This window comes from Vicugna pacos, chromosome 15, assembly GCF_048564905.1.
Source record: "Vicugna pacos chromosome 15, VicPac4, whole genome shotgun sequence".
Taxonomy (NCBI): domain Eukaryota; kingdom Metazoa; phylum Chordata; class Mammalia; order Artiodactyla; family Camelidae; genus Vicugna; species Vicugna pacos.
The window spans coordinates 13,925,102-13,929,663 of record NC_133001.1 but is presented as its reverse complement, the minus strand read 5'-3'; the positions used below and the strand labels follow the sequence as shown (position 1 = coordinate 13,929,663).

Genomic DNA, 4,562 nt, shown 5'->3' with positions numbered 1-4,562 from the left:
TCAGGCTCTGCTACGTACTGTGACTTAACATCTTCATGCCTCAGTTTTTCTACCTGTAAAAAGGGAATAATGTTACTTCCTATCCCATACATTTTTGCTAAAGTTTAAATGAGGGAACATATGCAAAGGGTATGCCACTCATTGTGTGTGAGTTATTATTGTTATTTTTATTATTTCTGAATGGTGTTCTTGTAGCAGGAGGGGCACACAGAGCCTTGCACCAGCCCAATGATTTTGGTTAGGAAAGACTCTCTCTGAGACATGCAGGCTCATTTAAAGTAATATTATTACTTTAAAATATTTTGTGGCAATGGCACACTGGCATGTCATCTTCCTGGAGAAATTCAGGGAAGTTGCAAAATACCATCCCTTTCCTTGAAGAATCTTGCATATTTCCTCACCTCTTGTCCATTTGCAGGGAGCACATTTAGTAACCCAGAGTGTTGGAAGAGACTTGGCTGGGAAGGGTTAATTCTGAAGTAACTGGGCTCTGGGGAAAGAGACGTTTCTAGGGATGGTGGAGCATTAGGCTCTCCCATGTCCATCTGAGGTGCTGGGAGGCATCACCATGGTGATGCAGAGTGGGGGTCCACTTTGCATTTTCTTCATTTCTGGTGAGGTTCAGTTGAACTACATTATGGAGACAAGGGGCACAGAGAAAGGTAAATGCTTTGCTTAGCCAGGGTGTATGGCAAGTTATTGGAAAGGCAGGGACTAAATCACTGAGTCATTCAATGTAGTAACCTGTAATGAAAAAGAATATGAAAATGAATATATGTATATATATGTATGACTGAAACATTATGCTGTACACCAGAAATTGACACAACATTGTAAACTGACTCTACTTCAATTTTTTAACAACTCAATTTATTATTGGAAAAAAAAATTCTATGGAGCCTGCTCTGTGCCAGGCTCAGTTCCAGGTGTGGAGGACTCAGCAGAAAGCAAAGCCAACAGGATCTTTGACCTAATGGGGATACAAGCAATAGTCAAGGAAGCAAACATACGCTGTATGTCACTGATTCTAAGACCCCCCCCATTAAAAAAAAACTCTGAAATCGAAGTAAATGCATCTTACAACCAGTGGCATGTCTCAAGAACATTTTCCCTCTTGTAGTGATGCATAAAATAATGCTGCGCCTTACAGTGGATGGCATCTGAGATTTAATGAAATATAATAATATGATTTAGGTGATGGCATTCTAACTGTCCTTGATACGGACTTATTTTCCTTCCGAGCGAGTTACAGTAAAATCCTGAAGCCTGAAATGGACAATGATTTCTCTGACTAATCTATTCTTGGGACTTTTTGAAGAAATACTCAGCTCTCTCAGTTGTATTCGTGTGAATCCACCTTTCTTTGAAACCAATAAGGATCCTGCTTATATCAGTAAAGAATTTGTTTAGCTGCAAATAAGAGAAAATCCAACCAACAGTGACTTACACTAATATGCATAATCCTAGAACTGGTGCAGCTGCTTAAATAACTCATCATGGTGCTGGCTTCGGCAGCACGTATACTAAAATTAGAACAATACAGAGAAGATTAGCATGGCCCCTGCGCAAGATGACACGCAAATTTGTGAAGTGTTCCATATTTTTGGTAGATACTAACTACTATATATAAAGTATATGAACAACAAGTTTCTACTGTATAGCACAAGGAACTATATTCAATATCTTGTAGTAACCACTAATGAAAAAGAATATGAAAAGGAAAATATATATGTATATGTGACTGAAACTTTATGCTGTACACCAGAAATTGACACAACATTGTAAATTGACTATACTTCAAAAAAAAAAAAGTCATCGTGTATACAGGTTTCTTCTATCATTTTGCTCTACCACCCTCAGCTCATGATTAGTCCTCATGGTCACAAGATGGCTGCTGCACTTTATAGTCTCACATCCATGTTCCAGGTAGGATGAAGGAGGAAGGGCAAAGGGCTTGTCAGCCTTTTTTTTCAAAGTCAGAGAAACAAGCTTTCCTAGAAGTCTCACTTGGCTGACTTTGCCTACATCTCATAAGCTCAGTGTGGTGTCACATGCTCACCCTGAGTGAGAAGGTGGCTATGGAAAATGGAGTTGTGGATGGAGAAGCAACAGTGTCTGCTCTGCTGAGGAAAGAGAAGAATGCAGTTCCCATGTGTACATGTGTGTAATGGCCTGGACAGTGGGACTCAGAAGGAGGAGAGAATACATTTCATTTACTACTCCTGCATGGAAATTGCTAAACAGATTTGTCTCACCTGAAAATGTGACAGAAGCCAGTTAGCACACATTGAAACAAAGCTGGGTTTCTTCACACTTGCCTCCAAATATCCAGCCAGCACAAGGAACAGGATGAGTTCATGGACACCAGCCACATATCACTAACCACTTTCTAACACCCAAAATAAGGGGGAAATAAACATTCCACATCAGGATAATGAGCCCCCAGCTCTCAGAACAGAGCTTCCATTCTTCCCAGAGAGACTGAAATGACCCCCTTGAGAAGACGAGTAACTCACAAGGGAACAGGATTGCTAGACAAGGAGCCAGAAGATGCAGAAAGTCTCCTGAGCCACATGCCAGGATCCTGAGGGTAGGGTTCTGGACTTGAGCAAGGTCCAGCCAGGTTCTCACATGAAGGGGAGGGGAGGTGGGTCAGGATCAGGAGAGGGACCCTGTGGAGGGGGTTGCCTGTTGGGGGAGCAAGCACATTAACAAAGGGGTCACCTTTTACCCTCATACCAGTCTGATGGTCTTGCTTTCCCAGATATTTTTTTCATCCGAGGTTGTCAACTAACATGGCAACATAAATCTTTTTGGAAATGATTGAAAATTACATACACTCAGAGTTTACTGCTACCTACAGTGGCACATTGCAAAAATGGCCTTGCTTCTTCACCAATCCCGACGCTTACTGCTCTGCAAGATGGCTTTGCAGCCCTTCCCAGCAAGCGCAGAGGCTGTTTCTCCGCTCCTTGACTTCGGGCTGCCCCAGACTTGCTTGGCCCAGAAGAATGCCGTAGGTGTTATTCGCACAGTTCTGAGCTTAAGCCTAGAAAGAACATGCCTGCTTCTTCTCTCCTGGGAGCTCAGGTGAATGGGCCAGGCCAGCCTGCCAGGGACTGATGGGCCACGTGGAGCAGAGGAGCTGCCCCAGCTGAGGCCACCGCAGACCAGCCAGCCCCAGCCGTCGGGGCAGCTGATGGCAGAGCGTGAGTGGGCCAGCCTAATACGCCCACCTGCAGAACTGTGAGCTGAATACTGCTGTTGTTTTAAGCCAGTAAGTTTTGGATGGTTAGTTAAACAGAAAGAGCTGAGAGGCTTACTATGCGCCAGGCACTGGCTATGGACTTTATGTAATTGTCTTAGTCTTTAAACTATATCAGTATCTATCAGTGTGTAGAATATGTGTTTTGGGAAGAAATAGCCCTCAGCCCACCCCTCAGTTTGCTTCTGCCTGAAATTCTGCTTGCATTTCTGTGTAGTCATTTGCTCCAAGGAGCTTCCAGGCTCTGACAAGGAGATCAGAACATTCTGCGATAATCCCTTCTCTTTCCTCGGTCTCCCATCACTTAAAGGTTTGTGGGGTTATAGAAGTGGCATCCATCCAACCTCTCATTCTGCCAGCAGCTCTTTGGGGAACTTTCTTGCTGTTTTTAAGCATATGTAGGTTCCTAGATGTCAGGGACCAAGAGATGATCCTTTAGTGCACTTACCAGACAGTCCTAGGGGAGCCAAGGGGAGAAGGCATGCTGCTCAATTCTTTCTATGATGGTAGCTTAAAGCCCTTGGCAGCGTGACAGGCACCAAAGCAGTGACCATGGTCAGTGCAGTGCGGCAGCCTCATGCCAAGGAGGGAGGTGTGGCCACAGGTCCTGCCCGGTGGCTGTACTCTATTGTGGATAACCCCACTCTGGATCTTATGGTGGGATTCAAGGCACAGTTTGCTGCAGTCCCTTGAGGTAACAGACACTTACTTAAAGTCAAGGTGTCTACAAAAAGAGAACAGCTTTAAACATAAAATTACAAATCATTATGGGTAATGTGATGCAAATTGCAACAGAAGCATTGGCAGTGTTTCCCTTTGATTTCTTTTTTGCTTTTCTTTCATTGCCAGCTTTGTCTAAAGTTGCTGCTGCGGACACCTTATTCACACACCATCTACCCTTCAGCCATGGCATTGATATTGTCCACTGGAGGAGGACATGGGCGGAGGCCAAGAGGACTGTGGAGGGCGTCTCCTTAACCACACGCACTGGGGTTCTTTCTAAGAAACCCAGAGTTAACTTTTTCATTGTTGGTTTCTTCATTTACCCTCTGGGCAGTGCCTGGACATATTCAATTTCCACTGAGAATTGGAAGTCAATTTTCATAGTTAATCCAAAGGGCATCCTTCATCAAATGCTTAAGTGAAGGCTTTTAAGTAACAAATGGGCTGGATTTGCTTCCTTTACCGTCTGTGGGCCTCTGCTGGGAGAAAGTCTTGGAAGCCCCTTAGTCCTTAAACTTAGTCCTCAGACTTATTCTTTTTTCCCAAGGGACATGGAAAAATTGAAAAGTGGTCA

At 43.9% G+C, this 4,562-nt stretch overlaps 1 non-coding gene across 1 annotated transcript; it reads left to right on the top strand.

The window, feature by feature from the left end:
- Window positions 1-1,499: 1,499 nt before the first annotated feature.
- Window positions 1,500-1,605, top strand: LOC116279447 (U6 spliceosomal RNA). Its single transcript, XR_004188810.1, has one exon. It is a non-coding gene; the product is annotated as a U6 spliceosomal RNA (small nuclear RNA).
- The last annotated feature ends 2,957 nt before the right edge of the window (window positions 1,606-4,562 follow it).